General features: G+C 24.9%; 1 protein-coding gene across 2 annotated transcripts in view; it reads left to right on the top strand.

Moving 5' to 3' along the window:
• Positions 1-384: 384 nt before the first annotated feature.
• LOC136977537 (WD repeat-containing protein 17-like) overlaps positions 385-17,403 on the top strand; it is a 116,217-nt gene continuing 99,198 nt past the window's right edge. The window contains exon 1 of one of the 2 annotated variants that reach the window (XM_067273032.1): positions 385-560. The gene's annotated coding sequence lies outside the window, so the exon portion shown is untranslated. Of the gene's footprint in view, positions 561-4,494; positions 4,658-17,403 lie in introns of those variants that run through there. The other variant, XM_067273031.1, reaches the window with a different exon arrangement.

Below are 17,403 nucleotides of genomic sequence, written 5' to 3'. Positions count from 1 at the left end.
TTATTTAAAAGAAAAGCAATATAGTTAATTAACTATATCTGTTTTAAATTATTCATTACAAACGCACTTTAAATAGGCAACCGACTTGACCTTTGATATTTCTTTCGGTTAGCGTAAAGTAACGATTGCAATTTTATTTAATACGTTCGTATGTCTTAAAGAACAACAACATATATTTATCCAATGCGCTAGATCAAATATTGTTTCGGAAAAGTATACAGGTACTAATAATATTAATAAGGCATACGATCAACTTTCTGCGAGTTTTTTTTTGTGTCAATCGATTGCGTACTTGGCGTTGATATAGCAAAATGTCAGTATGGAGTGGTTGATGTGTCCTTCGAGAAGACAGTCCGGTGTCACGTAAGTGCCATCTATCGTCGGAAAGTGGAACGTGAATCAGACAGATCTGCAAGCCAATTACTCCCAAAATAGCAGAAACAACGATTTAACAGACAGGCTAACGAGATACGAGTTCCCTCTAGTGACAACTGCGAGAAGTGCAAATATCCTCTGCACTACTATTGGAGAGAAGTACTTTACCCACAACTTCTATCCAGGTAAGTTTTATTCTAACATAATTATAGGCTTCTGATATTGCAATTTAAAATAATTAATATAATTCTAACTCATAATTTAATAAAATTTTAAAATTAAAATTCATTACATTCTTACTGTAATCTCCGTATTTTACGTAGAAAATAAATGCTTAAATATGTATAAAGCAACGAAAAACATATTACATATTACTCACATCTCATAAAATAACGTTATATTATTATTAATTAATATATTATTTTAATTTTACATAAATATAATTCAATTTTATTACTTTTCAAATGTATTTTTTATCTCAATCAAGGGAGAACATTTTCATATTTTTACTGCAATTATTACATAGCAAATGCAATGATTTAAAACCAGTTTAAAATAAAAAAAAAGAGAAAAATTGAAGAATAAATTATTTTCATGTATGATTACTGGAAGTCATAATTATAAAAAAGAATAATAATAAAAAATTATTCCTTTTTTATTGCTCAAAAATCAAAATGTCCTTTAAAACATTAAACTGTTTTATAACTATAAATCACAAATTCGCATATAACAGAGGTAAATGCATACAAATATGGTTCACCTGGATACCGGGTGTGGTCAATATTAACAGAAGCACTTAAATCTATGTCTATTATATCGTCCCATTTATCCAGTTTTGAAATTTTATGGAAATATTAAAATGCTTTTGTGTTTTTACGTAAAAATTCAACATTTTAGAAGTCAAATACGTTAAATTTTTTAAACTTGTAAGCTATATTCGTTTATCTAATAATGTTTTTTTTTTCGAGTTCAAACTCTCGGTAATGTAAAAATTTATTTATAATAATGTTTATCAGGCCATAAATAAATTAACAACAGCTATATTATTATCATCTTGATTTATAGTAAATTTCTGAATGTTTTCATCATTATTAAAATTAATGCAGATGATAAATTATTAACAATTTCTTACGTTTAATTAAATGCCTACTTAAATTTTTCTGCTTAAAATGAATTATAGAGGAGCAATACTAGAAATTTTTTAAAAAATATTTTAAAATAAATTACTCAATTATATTTTTAGAAAGGTAATATATTTTTGAGTAATTTATATTCTTAGCTTTTTTAAGTTTGTTTAAATTTATATACCGTGGAATAATTATGAGGAGAGTTAAATGGTTCATGGAACACGCAGCGAATTGGAATATTCAGAGAAGATCCATACACAGTCTTCATGCCATAATGATAAGTTTTAGCTAGAAAAGTAAAGAAAAAGTTAGAAAAGCACGTTTCAATTTAAGGACTTCTGCTACGACGCTGTTAAACTTTTACACCAAACCGATAACACTACTGTAAAGCCCCATAAGTAACTTTAAGTTGAAAAAATAAAGGTAGAATTTTGGAAAAGATCCAGTGTGAAGTAGCATTGTCGTACTAGTCACGTTTCTGCAGCATGTTTGATAAGCGAATGTTACCAAGGTAACGTGTAACCTATTCTGAAAAAGCCTCCTAACACGAATTCACATTCAGCGGTAATTAATTCCGGATAGAAATTTAATTAAGAGAAAGAAGAAAGTAATTTATTCTGTTAAGACTATTTCGTCTTAGTTAATATTGTTATTAAGAAAGTAATTCGTTTGGATGAAAGATGTGTGTTGCTTACAAACTCCTCTTTTGATATCGTTTTTCTTAATGAAAACAACCTTTAAATATTCTCTTATAAACTTCTTTCAAATAAATAAGAACAGAGATGAGATTCTCACATAATTTAAGCAATTTTCGACAAAATGGAGTTTCGCATTTTTATTTTAAAAAAATAGTCGAATTAAGCAAAATCTTAAAGAAATTATATTCATGATTAAATAATCTACATTTAATTTAATTAAAACGAAACCTGAATAGTTAATTTAAGATGCAATTTTAACAATGTTCTTTTTATTTGTGTAGATTCGTATCTGCATAGTTTCGTGTTAAATATTCATTTTTCTTTTACTATTAATTTTTTATTATTTTAAAACTCAAGAAGCTTAGAAAATGTATTTATATTCTTGCCTTTTAAAGTAGTCTTAAAAATTTATACAGATATTTCAAAAACTGCTTTTAACTATTCATTTTTATGCAATAAATATGAATCCCATAACTTCTGTAAAAGTTCTGTGTGTTTGAATAAACAAATAAACTTCAAAACTATAAGAGGTTTTGTGTTTCTATATTTAATAATAAAAGATTTTTTAACGTTCATTATTAAATATTTACAGAGATCAACCTTAAAATAAACTAACTGCTATAAAATTCCGTATAAATTACATAGTACTGATTTTGTATAAAGTAGTGCAATATTTATGGAACTAGAAAATAGAGCTGGTATGAGAATTCCCAATACAGAATTTTGCTTAGTTATTGGAAAAATTCAATGAAAGCTATGTTGTAAAATTCCAGAATTTCTATGTAAATGGGACATTAAGAAGTCCATTCTAAGAAACGTATTATTTCACTTATGTTCTATATCACAAAAGTACCGGATATTACCTCGTAACCTACTAATACATTATGTCATTTCCGTCACATAGACAGCATATGTCAAACAGTCATACAAATACTCTAATGTAAGAGAGAAAATCGAATTGGTTTCTATGGTGATGATTCTTTTTCAACAAAGACAACGCAACTTATCGATGGTAGAAAAATTTAGCTCCCCACATCAAAGTATTAATGTAATAGAATACGACTTTTATTACAAAAACATAAACACTGATCAAAATTCAATAAACAAAATTAAATTTTTTTTTCTCCCTCCACTGTAACACTGTATTAGAAATTGCATTTCTGTTTGCAATACTGTGAAGATCTTTTCACACTTTTATAAATGACCAAAATATGAAAGACATCCTATAACGTCTTTTATCTGCTTTTTTACGAGATTTGTGCCTTGTCGTAAAGTATCGTAAAACGATGATGATTCAAAATGTATACGTTTTGATGTTCTTATATCTTAATAAGAATCGGAAATACTTATATTGCCCATTATAATTTAAGATTTCCTCCAAGATTTAAACTTTTAATATACTGATATTTACAATTATTATTATGTTTTTCATTTATTTTTAATTTTTTTGACGGATAAAAGAAGTCATTTGCTATACAGTAACACTAAAATAAGAGTTAATTTTATGAATTTATATTATTATAATTTAAATTATTCATAGCTACCTTTTTCATATTAATAAGTTATTAGAAACATTCCGATTATAACTCGCGGTTGTCTTTGTTGAGAGTGAATTATCTCCATAGAAACCTCTTCGATTTTTCTCTCTTACATAAACTTTATGCTCTTTATGCCAAAGGAGGATATAATTTATATTTAAAGACTAATATACTTTGTGATTTTTAAATTTATGACGAAAGGTACGAGTAAAGATTAGCTTAGTTTCACTCAAACTAAAGTTTTATCTATATCTTACACATTTTTCTATTATTAAAACTTCCTCGATTTATATCGAGAGTAGTTTTATTAAATTAATGGCTTGTATCTCATTATAATATTCGTTATAAAAACCCAAAGTTATATTTTATTTTTGTCCAATTATCTAGATTGAAACGGTGTGGCAATAAATTATAGTATTATATTTATATATGCAGACGTTTTTGTAATGAAATTCTTTCAATAATCAATTAAAATATATGAGGTTATTAAATATACATTAGCTTAGCTAAATTATTACCATTACATTCTTCTGTTTTGACAGAAAATGTTTATTACGAACTGGATTTTGAGAACTAAACTGATTGTAAATTTTGAAATATATTTTATTATTTTAATGAATAATTTCGTAATAGAAAACCATAAATCTATTGGCATAGCAACGGTAAATATTTAGTAAACTTGTCTGTGTTACGTGACGTCAAAATGAATCCGACCAATAATAGCACGAAATTTATATTCTTCTTTCAAATTTGAAATAAGAATACAACTCTTATTCGTTGCTTCTCTAGTTCGTCAAGCCATTGGCGATTAGAAAGGACTAAAAATAAAATACAATCCAATTTCTAGAAGCTGAAAAATCATAGAAACACGTTTAAATATACCAAAGAAAGAATATTATAGAAGCTTTTTTATAAAAATGTATGTAATTAATATGATTTAATAGATATATAATTATAAAATGGCATTATAGACATAACTATTTTCAAAATTATTCTAAATGTAGGCATAACAGGCAGGTAATTATGATTTAAATATCATTTAAAATCCATAGTTTAAAGAATTTCAAAATTTATAAAGATAAAAATGCCGTTTTATTAAGCTTCTGTGATTAGAATTTAGGAATTTATTTAGTCAATAATAACAACAATAATAAGCATTATTTAAATCCAATTTTCTGTAAATATTAATCAAATTGTAATTATTATTTTATTACAAGATAATACTTATAATAATGAATGTAACAAATTTTACTTTTTTATCTATTTTTCTATTAAATTTATTTAATTTTATCGATTTAATAATAACGCTATAATAATAAATCTATATTTTCAATTTTTAATTAATTAAATTTTAATCCGATTTTAATGGTTCGGTTGAAGCTACTCACTTTAAATTATTTTTCATTAAAAACTCTTTTTAAAAATGACATTAAATATATTAAAATTGAATTAAATTGCCACAATTACAATTAAAAATATGTAAACATAATTTAAGCACGCATTTCATACAGATATTGTGTGTGGTTATTGAGTTTATCTATTTACATTATATCAAAATAATTTATAAGGAGCGAATTAACAACATTTTATAAATTATATATTATTTAAAATATAGTTTTGAGTATTATTTAGCAGTATATAACTTTAAAATATTTTATTATATTGCAAGAATAGAAAAAAAATAATAAATGAGAAAAAATATGTTAAAACAATTTATGACAAAAAAAAAAATTGCGAATTTATCCACTTCTGACTTAACTACTGTCCGGTATTAACTACTAAAGATGATTTCCAACATAATATTTGCTTATATAACTGGTGGTAGACAATAAATTGGCAAAGCTGCTCACATTAACTTTGCTATTACTGCGAATAGAAACCATCAACCACAAACTGGGTTAAAAGCATGCAGTTACAAACACTCTGTCGATAATTCTCAATCTTGTTTAAATATACTTTTAAATATATTGACGCGATATACATTTTTTAATCTAAGACTTGCAAACATTCATTTGCACGCATCACTCTGATCAATAAAGAGCATGACTTTGGAATATTGTCATGATTTCGTAACATTTCTTGTTAGCAGAAGTTTCTTCCAAGTCTATTTGTCTAGCTTTATTGCCGATCACGATTTTGATGTCCAATAGCCCCATTGTTGCTAAGAAAAAGCAGTTTTAGCAGACAAACACAGTTTGCTAGAAATAAACAATAGAAACTCTCTCTCTCTCAATCTTCATTTTATCTTTATTGCTTTAACCCGAATAGGTTAATTAAAAAGTTTTATTTTATTCGTTTGATAAACTCTATATTTAATTTAATAATTAATTATATAAGTTTATATCATAAAATTAAAATTACTTAATTTAGAATTTTTTTTAATATAATGAAAAATAAATTATATTAAAATTATGATTGGCTGCAGATAATGAAATTATTTATTTAAATCTTTAAGTATTTTAATTGATAAATATTTAAACTCGATGAATTTGAAAAATTAAAATACTTAAATGAAGTATTTAGCTTTTAAATATATACTAGAAGGATTATTATGATTGATTTGCCAATTAAATTCTCTTGATATGTTATAATCATTTATCTATTAGAAAATATAGCGTAATTAGTGTATAGTCAACATTTTCTTTCAACTAACTGCTAATCGTATCTGTACACAAATTGACTCTATAATAGTCCATTAATTAGAATTTAATCATTTAGATATTTAAATTTTTGTTGACTTTAAACTTGATTTCAAATAAAATTTGCTTTATTAATTTCGTGATTCTATTGATTATTTTCGGGGAGAAAAAACTATTCTTGATTATAAAACAAAATTATTTTTGTTATAATTTTAAAGAATTAAAATTAACTTGAACTTATAAACATATAATTTTAATAGCTCTGTAAACTAACTATTTTTACATATAATTCTGGGATTTTGAAGATAGAGAGTATCTCTGGGTAGTCCAGATAGGTTTGGAACACATCTCCATATCAAAAGCTAAGAAACTCTTTATATGTATATAGGTTCCTAAACACTTCCTTTCAATGCTAGAGCTCTTTATCCGTTATAACTAGGAAAAATACATTATAAAATCAAAAATTACATTAATGCGTATATATTACTACACAAACTAGCAAGCTATAACGTGGACGTTTTGAGGGTTTTTTTAAAAACGAGCCTCTGAAATCTGCAAACTTTTAATGTCAAGTATACAGGTACTGTATTTGTGTACCCAGCTTAAAATAGATTTTGTGGATGAAATAAAGATATAAAAATGGTCTTAGGACATATTTATAATTTACATAATTCTTAGTGTAAAGGATGTGTTCTAGGACATTTCAAAAGTATTTAATTTTATAAAATGAGTAGTTTACTTGTGAAAGTTATAATAGAATCAAAGCCAAATAACTTTTAAATTATTCAATATTTCAAATATAAATAAACAGATCCAATTTCATTCGATAATAAAATATGAGTCGATAATATGACGGAAGTTTAGCTGTTAACGTTATTTATTTACTTGATATTCCAGTACGATCTAACGTAAGAAAAGATCGATATTACTGAATTATTCTCAATATATCACGTTATTGCACGGATTGATAAATTTTTACATAAATATCCTATATCAATTTTTACATAACACAAACTTTTTAAATATTAACAAGTACAAATTTAAATATTCTTGTAACCGAAATGGGTTATTTCCTCATTTGATAAATAATTTTTGTTATTTATAGTCAAAAATTATAGATATAAAAAATGACTCCACGATATACTTATACATTACAAAATAATTCAATACTAATTATTTACAAGCTTTAAAAATATTTTATTTAAAAATAAATATTATAAGTAGCCAATAACTTTAAGTTGAATACAAAATTAAAATATTTATTAAAATTATAAACAGAATTTTCAGATATTTATCAATTTTAAATCATTTGTATTTGGAATAAATTCATTATTAATAACTTAATAATTTACGAGAAAAAATGACTGTGATATTTTCACAATCTGGATTGTAATTTTTAATCATATTTTTTAATTTATTTAATTTAAAATATATATTCTCGATCTCAAATTAGCAATGTCTTGCCCCTGTACATCATACTTTTCCTGATAACATGCCGACCATCTATGACCCTCTGGGGAAAATTTTTCAATTGATAAATAGTTAATAGCTTCCTGCCCATAAGATTTCCGTATCTGGTCTCGATTTTTATCTATCTAACATCATTCCCAAGATTATGGAAGGATAGACAGGCACAGGACGACACAGGTCTACATTTTTTTTTTTTTTTTTTTTTTCAAATTGCAGCTTAATAAGATATCAGCAACATAATAATTCAATGAATATTACATTATTTTCTAAAAGTTTGCAACTCTATTTCTTTAGAAACGTCAGTATTTATTCTTTTAGTAATGTATTAAATTCCAGTATGCATTGTAATAAACATGAAAGATCTAATCTTCTTTATAAAGACTAACATTTGTTCAAATAATGCATCATAAACGAATAAACATTTTATTTAAAAGTTAAGATCATCAATATTTTGTATTAAGTTATGATTTATTGATACATTTATTTTATTTTTCAAACGATATTATTAAGTTATTAATCATTTTTTGAGGGAATTTTATAATAACGTATAAAGTTATTTATAATAAATGATAGGTAACATTTCATCTGCATTTTTACAAAAATTCGAATTTGATTCATTAAGAATCTTTTTTTAAAAACTTTTACAGCTAAAAACTTACTTGGATATTTTTAAAATTTAGATTTATTAAATATATTTCGAAACTTATAAATCATGTTAACTGATTGATCAAACAACTTTATCCGATTAAAGATTATAAAAAATTTAAATTAATTTTTATAATCTATAACCGGATAAAATATTTGAGTGTTTTTAAACGAGCTGTATGTAAGTTAAGTTTTATTAAGTATTATTTAAAATATTTATTATTAATAGTAGTTATTTTCTGAAAACCTATAATCTTTTTAAAGGCATTCATATTTTAATTATAAATATATAGCTTATATCTATAAATATACATAAGAAAATCAATGTCGAACATCAAAACCATTGATTCTAATTCTACGATTGCATTTTAGTAGTTCTTTTCTATTTGTTTAACGTAGCCCTAAACTATTCTAAAGTCTTCTATTACATTCGCTATTTGCATTCGTCTACGTTTACATCTACATGTGATTTCAATTTCTGAAAAGAAAAAAAAAAGAACAATCAATAATTCAAATCGAAGCGTTTTAATCTTTAATTACAACGTTTCAATTTTTATAATTATAAATATTGATTAATAAAAAAAATTTAAATTAAATAGTCAAAATGCAAACTAAACTATAATTTTTTTATTACTATAAAAATCATTATCGTTTCATTACTATAAATATCGTTATTCGAAGTTTAACACTTCGGCACGTATAAACATTTTAAAGATAAATATTATAACTATATGACACGCGGGCTCAAAAAGGTTCGCCATCCCTGGCCTATACCAATTATAATTCGAAAAAATTACATTATTAGTAGTAGTATTAATGATCAAGTATATGTATTTAGAGAAGCAATCTTCAGAATACGCTGAAAGTACTATATTGTACATAAAATCTGTATATATTTTTATGGGTTTATATTAAACACCTAAGTTATATTGAGTCGTGTTTCTATATTATATAATGTGACAATTAATATTTACTATTTATTGTTATACTAATTTCGGCTTTTAATCTAAATTCGCATTAACTGGTGTGTGTTTTATGGTTTAACTATTATCTAGATTCAGGTTAAAGGGATTATTTAGAACTTGAAATAGAAATTAGCAAATGAAAACCAGGAATATTTCAAATGACAATGCTATCAACCAAATTATTGTTTTATAATACAATTTTTATTTTCAAAAATATAAAACGAAGAATATATATAATGTATTAAATTGAAATAAAGTAATATTGTCTTATTAATTAATAAAACGTTTTTTCTTTGCTAATTAAACTGTTATAATTGAATGGAGAATAGGCTACAACTTCCATAGACTAAATAGTAATCTTGCAACGAACATCAGACAAAACTAATCGCTCTGCCTGGCTTCACATCTGTTAGCCTAGCAAACTACTGTAGTTAGCAGTTACTCCAGTGTATAATAGAATTCAGCGTTTATGATCGTCTCGTTTAACTCGTTCGGCTTTACAAATGAACCTTTTATCTGCTATTCCACCTTTTTATAATACGTTATAATTTATTTACATTTATATTCTGGTACGAGAAAGCATTTTTCTCATTAAAAAAAAGTATTAAGAAGACTTGTTGGTTCTTTACGTAAGTTAATCATCGTAACTTACATTAACTAATACTTAAACACGAATTAAGAACTAAGACAAATAATTTATATATGAACTTTTCGATTAGTTTTTTTAACAAAGATGATTTTTAACTATTCAGAATAGTCAAGAAATAACAATATTAGTGAAGTCTTTCTGGCTGAATATTTAAAGTTTTACCTTAAATTTTGAAAAATATTAAATATTTAGAAGGAAACAAGTTTATACATTATTCATTGATACTCATTTAAAATTATTGGTTTATTCTTACTGTTTAGATAAAGTTTCTTGCTTATTCGAGTAATATGCACATTAAGGGAAAAGCAGCGCCAAATTTTGCCCTAGCGGTTAAATTTTGAAGTAAATTTTTTTCGAAAATAGAAACCGCATACTCAATAGAACGTATACTAAATTTAATTGAGATTTGCCCAACAGTTCATAAACGCCTAGCTTTATGATATTCCTGCGTGGCTGCTTTACATTATGTCTTGTAATTGTCATTACATTATGGCTTGTTTTTGTCTTATTTATAGGCTAATATATACTGTATATAGGCTACATATGATTTTTGTTATAATCTTTATAGACTTATAGTAAGAGTGTAATAAGACATTTTTTTCTAATAAATAATATAAGATGTATAGATAATTTGAAAATAAATAATAAATAACCTTGATAATAGTCAAGCTAACTTCCTGCTAATAAGCAAATGCCCATTCCGATCCCTGAGTAAAACAATTTCAGAAACTAAATGATTTAGCTTGACTAATCCTCACAAGATAGTACAATTAGCAAGTCTCGGAGAACATACTCATACAAATTAAAGGGTTTATAAATTTCATTAGAGAAAATTTTAGAATAATCTTAAAATCTTAAATGCAGATACTGGATGATAATTAAGAATAATGCCAGCTTCAATTCTGCGTATTGACATCCATCAAAGCTTTGAATGCTTCGGTTGATAGACATTCTTTTTCTTATAATCTTGCTATAAAGTAAAAATAATAATAATAATAATTGTAATCTGTGTAAAAATTGCCTCTTATAACAGACTAAAAAAAAAAATAAAAATGTGATATTTAAAGACATTTATTGGACCTATTTATCAAAATTATCACATTTATCTTGTAATATGTTTCAATAGAAATTTTAGATTTATATGCAGTTGACAGATTATATGCTATAAAATTACCAATATTTCTTCACAATAAATCAGCGTGTATAATTTTATCAAATACCTAGATCTAAATTGTTTGCTCATTATTTTAATATATCTACAACATCAGTAGTAATTTAAATTTAAATTGTTCTCCATTAAGAAAGGATATAATTTAATCTTTATCTTTACTTACAATAAAACATTTTTCAATATTTTATTGAAAGTCAAGATAAAAATAAAATTTTATACAAATTTAGTAACATAAAATATTTCTTTAAGTTGTAACAGAAACTAACGAAGTATAACAGAACTTCCTATAAATTTATCCAAAAAACGTTCAGTTTAGTAAAAATATGTTTAAACTTATAATTTTAAACATATAAATCACTCGTTATTCAAGAAAAAATATTAACTGAGAAATAAACGAAGCAATTAAATCACTACTATACTACATATTTATCAAATAATTTTATGAGTGTGAGATTCATGTTTGATAGATATAAAAATTTATTTAAAATTTAAAGAATACTTGACATTTTTAGGAAGGTTGGATGGCCTGAAAGAAAAGGTTGGGACTCCTTCAAAGTTTTTATTTTCTCGGTTGTTGTAACATAACACGGTAAAGTGTTGCAATCGTATGAAATTTATTTCTCCGGGATTTTTTGCAAATCTCGATGTTTTGAGATTCACAAAACTTAAAAAAATAGGGAATTATGTTGCGGTCTATTTCGTTTAATATCTCAGGAATGGTAAAGAAACGAAATTTGACATGGTAAACTGCATACAATGCTATTAAAGTTTGGGATAGAGGAGTCATGTGTCATATCTCGAGTAGAGTCGGACTTAATAAAAGTTTTTACTCATTATTTACAATATTTTTAAAAACTAATCTCTATCCTCAAAATTAAGTTTGTTTTGCTTTTTATAATAAATAATAATATGAAAGTGTTTTTTTTTTAATAACATCTCATTAACAGATGGTGCCACACGCAATTTTAAGTTTCAGCTAGTATAGTAGTGTTTAAACTTAAATATTTTTAAAGTAAAGGTTTTCATCATAATTTAACAAAATTATTCCTTTTAAACTTTTGTCGTACTTAAATTTTATATTTTTGTATAATTCAAAATGATAAGACATCCTAATGGTACCCTAAACCGCTGTTTCAGCGTGCCGGGTAATGGCGTGTTTTAGCTTCATGAGACCCAAGCAAATTTGAATTAAAAAGCTTCAAGTATAGTACAATGTTGACTTCAGACATTTTTCTTCGAGACGAATTTATAGGAGAATACTCAGATATTCTCGTTCGATTTTTAACGCGATCTATGGAAGGAAAATATATAAAAGAATTTTCCGTAATTTATTTATTTATTAAGATCTATCACTTTACATTTTGACACTGATATTTGAATTTATTTTATTTAAATTGAATTCATGTTAACCGTCAACTTGGATTACGAAATGGAAATGCTGCTTATAAAAACTAAGAAATATTATTTGTATTAAATATGCAATATTCTTCAAAGTTTAGTTATAAATAATCATTTAGAAAATAAAAATTACAAGCATTTAGTTGTTTAATAAACATATGATAGCCTCATATAGAATTTAAAATATAAATATCAGCCTATATATTAATAATTTTTGGTATTAATTAAGTATTAATTAATTATTATAAGCAGATTTAATAGCTTTGATAACCTACTTTAATATCGGAAACAGTAAATAAGTGCCTACTTTTTAACTATCTATAAAACTTCATAATTTTATATTTTAATTTAAATCAAAAATATTTTACGAGCAATTGTGACATCGTCACAATGCTAGGCTTGAATTTTTAATTATATTTTTAATTTATTTAATTTAAAATATATGCTCTCCACCTCAAATTAGTAGGATCTTGCCCCTGTTCATCATACTTCTCCTTTAACAATAGAGTCGTACCGGTCATCTATTTAAAACCTTTCAGCAGAAAATTTTTGAATTGAAATAATGTGACTTCCGGTGTAACTGGAAGTTTTTACATAGTTAATCGAAGCTTTCTAGCCTTAAGCTTTCCATATCGGGTCTCGAATTTATCTATCTAACTACTCTCTCGAGATTATGGAAGAACAGACAGACAAACAACAGTGGAAATTTATAGATCTGCAAATTTTTAAATTGCAGCCCAATTATTACAAACTTTATCTATATTTTACATGCACAATGCAATAGAAAATTTAAATGAATTAAGATATATGAATCGATATGAAAGGCTCATTATGCTTGAAATGGATTTCGTAAGGTTTATTCGATGTGAATTTCTTATGAAATGTAATATAAAGTTATTTATATAGATCACAGCTTAACATAGACAATGATGTTAAATTTTTCTTTAATAACTCGTAGGTTGGATCATAATATTTGATAGTGATCTAGTGATCTCATATTCCTGTAGATTTTTTTTTATTAATCTAAAAATTAAAGTCTGTTTCTCTGTAAGAATTTCAAACTTTATAAAATTAAGTAAATTTCTTAGCCCTTTATTTTATTATCAGATAACAAATATCTTTTTATTAATAGTAGCCTGCTGGTCATTCTGTTATATTGCAAATTTTTTTCTGTATGTATAAAAGAAGTCATTTTAAACAGAAAAAATATAATTAAAAAAAAATTAGTGTATCAGATATAGTGATATATTTTATTTTATTGATAATCTTTTAATACTACGACGATCTTCTGACCTTTGTTATTCTTCAGAGAAACAGGGATCAGTTTTTGCTAGTGATCTTTATCTATTTGTTGTTTATCATTGGTTTGAAAGCTCTTTGAGATTTATGTTTAGATATTTTTTGTATTCTATTGTCATTCAAATAATTGATTATCCATATTATTTATTCTTATCTAAGGATGAATTTTATCATGTTAACTACTGGAATATAACTAGCCTTATAATCTATATTATTCTCCCTATAAATTCCCTATTATTTGTGAACGAAAAATAAAAACTTCAATATAATAATTTAAAAGAAATGTAATTTTTTTAAATCGAAAATATGAAAATACTCTTAATATGATATAATTTTTTTATTGGAGAAATATATTAACTTAGAAAGGATTAATTTATTAATTTAAAAAAATGTTTATTTGTTTATTTGATGCATTTGTCTCCGAGATCATTAGGAAAAAGAAATAACTGAGCTATGTTTGGATAATTAAATATTTTACCGACGAACAACTTTGATAGGTTTGTAATGTTATCCTATATAACAATAACTGTAAAAGCTAGGATGTGGTAACAGATTTTACTGCTTCGAGTGTAATTAAAATGCCAATGTATGTGATATATTGGTAATTTCGTATCCCAACAGTTCTCTTCATAAACAATGATAACAATAAAGGTCTACAAAAGTCATAAAACGAGGTCATTTAGAATAATGAGAGTATTTTAGTAACGATTGCACCTCACCAACACAACCATTGCTAGCTAATTACCATTGTTTACTTTAAAGGAAAAGTATCGAGATTGCGACTTTGCTACTTTTAAATGGCTGGATTTTAAAGCGATTATGCTAATCTTATTAGTGGCGTTAGCAATATTTCCTAAAATATTAGTCCGTTAGATGAATAAATGCAATCGGCTTTACACTTAAAAAGTTTGAATTTTTGTTTTTTACTTCGTATGACTAACATCTGCTCATTTATTACTTTGTTAAGCTACAAAGGCTAACAAATAACACATTCTGTTTACACTTAGGCCTATTACAGATTTAAATAATGTTTCAAACAGTTGTTTCCACATTTTTAATTCATAAAAGTTGTAAGTGAAAATAAATTTTAAAAAATACTATAGATTTTTAATATTGATAGACGGTTTCTTATTTTTTTTTCTTAATAATACGATTATCTAACTTCGACCTGCGATTATTCAAAATTTGTTTTTATTATTATTTCTACTTTTTTAAAAAATAATAATACTAAAAGACATTTCACTTCTGCAGAACAAGACAGGTGATAAATGGTTCTAAACCTTAAAAAATTATTTTTAAAATTAAACCAGAAAACGTTTAAGATTCATTTACAATTTACAATTATAATTATTCAATTATAATATAATTACGAATATGCAATTTATGAAATACGAGCTTTATATAAAATTATAAATAAGCAATGCTTTTTAAATTAATAGTACAAATATAACAATTAAATATTACATTTGTACTATTTAAAATAGTTGAGTTCACATTTTTATATTATATTTAATCTATTCTTAATTGTATTTTCGAAAAATATAAAGATATATTTAAAATTCATATTTCATTCGTGTGTTCTATCTATAAATTAATTATACAACGAATACTTTTTGTTCCACAATATTTTATATTTGACACTTCTAAATTCTAAAGTTAATTCTTGTATTGGAAATCTATGAGTTATATTAATTTTTTTAATGTTTTTGAAATGTCATTTTTATATATTAAGCTATTTTCTAACGTCAAGTTTTTTCCTGTAATTATTGATATATTAATCAATTTATAGGCCTATATTTTTAGCGTGAGATACAGGCTATTCGTGGAATTCTTTCGTGCATAATATTTTAATTATATAGCTTTTCTGAAATTAATTTATACAATAAATTATAATAACAAAAATAATTACTCTAGATGTAGAATATCTTTAATTATAACGAAATTTACTGATAGAATACTTGTAATTCTTACTAAAAATGTAATATGTTACACATTTAGTCGTGGTGTACGTTTATAGAATTATAGTGTTATTCATTAAATAACTTCACGATTTTGGAAATTTAAATGCTAAAAATTCATTTATTACTGATTAAATTTTGAATCCAACATCTAATGCTTATATTTCTATATAACAAATAGGATTATATACTAAGATCTAAGTTAAAAACTCTGTACTTTTGGGTTAAAAGATCTATTAATATCGCATAAGTTATCGTGTGTTTATAATACGAAATGTATTATTAATGCATTACCATTTTTTTTCTTGTAGAATAACCTCGGATGGTAATTAAGTTTAAAATATTAAAAATTAAAGGCACAGTCTGTTGAAATATCTTCAATTTTTTGTTTATATTTTAAACCATTTCTTCGGTTTCCATACGTTCACATTTAAAACAGCGTCATAATAGCGATTTCCACTTTTCTTTTAGAAAATTTAAATTAATATCCAAGCTGTATCGATTTCAAACGTATCCACTTTGCAACAGCATTCGTTTAATAATTTCTGTTCGATTTTTATGACATTATATTCAATATTTTATGTTTTATTATTGTTATTGTATTCGTTGTTTATATTTTTATATCTTACTTAAATTATAGTTTAATCAAGAAATAAGTTTCTCGTTACAATTTTTAATTAAAGATTTGCATTAACGTGAGAAAACAAGAAAGTATTGGATGAGAAAGAGGATAAGAGGAGAGAAGTTTCCAGTAAGATGCTAAACAGATAGAGTAAATCACAAAGTACGCTGGAAAAAAACAATACAAAATAAACAAAAAATATAATATAAACTCTACATAATATTTACAAGCATATGAGAGAAAACAATAAGACAACTGACTACCTGTAACAGAATAAAACTTATAAACTAGTTTAGAAGAAAAATAAACCTGTTTCCTTCACATCTGTATTGATTGCAATATTTTATTATAAAAATAAGAGAAATGTAATACAATTTCTCCATCACCACAATATTTATTTTTTCATTAAAAAATAATAATAATTTTCAAATTTATTTTCCTGAAATTCTGCAACATTCTGGTACATTTTATCCAGAAGAATAAATTAAAAAATCTAATTTTTCACTAACAATATTAGAGAAAAGTTCCACTCGTGTCGTTGTCGTCACGCAGCAAGCAAAATTCGTTCGTCTTTACACAATATTTTAATGAGAGAAATGTTATAATTTTGTCAAACCTAACTTCACTTTGTTGCAGATAGTGCTTCAACATTCTCATACAGTTGTCTTCTCGCATGAAAATATCGTTTGCTCGCGTTATCATATATAGTGAAAATCTGTATTAAGCTTACCACTATACGATTTTATCCAGCAAAATAGATCCTTACAGATCGTTGCTTAGCAACAACCAGTTTACGAATGGCGAAATCACGAAATAACAAGCAAATCTCGGTCCTACTTTTCGACAGAT

This window comes from Centruroides vittatus, unplaced genomic scaffold (genome assembly GCF_030686945.1).
Source record: "Centruroides vittatus isolate TY-2023 unplaced genomic scaffold, ASM3068694v2 contig_460, whole genome shotgun sequence".
NCBI lineage: Eukaryota > Metazoa > Arthropoda > Arachnida > Scorpiones > Buthidae > Centruroides > Centruroides vittatus.
Note: the sequence above shows the minus strand (reverse complement) of the source record. Positions and strands in the feature narration are given on the sequence as shown.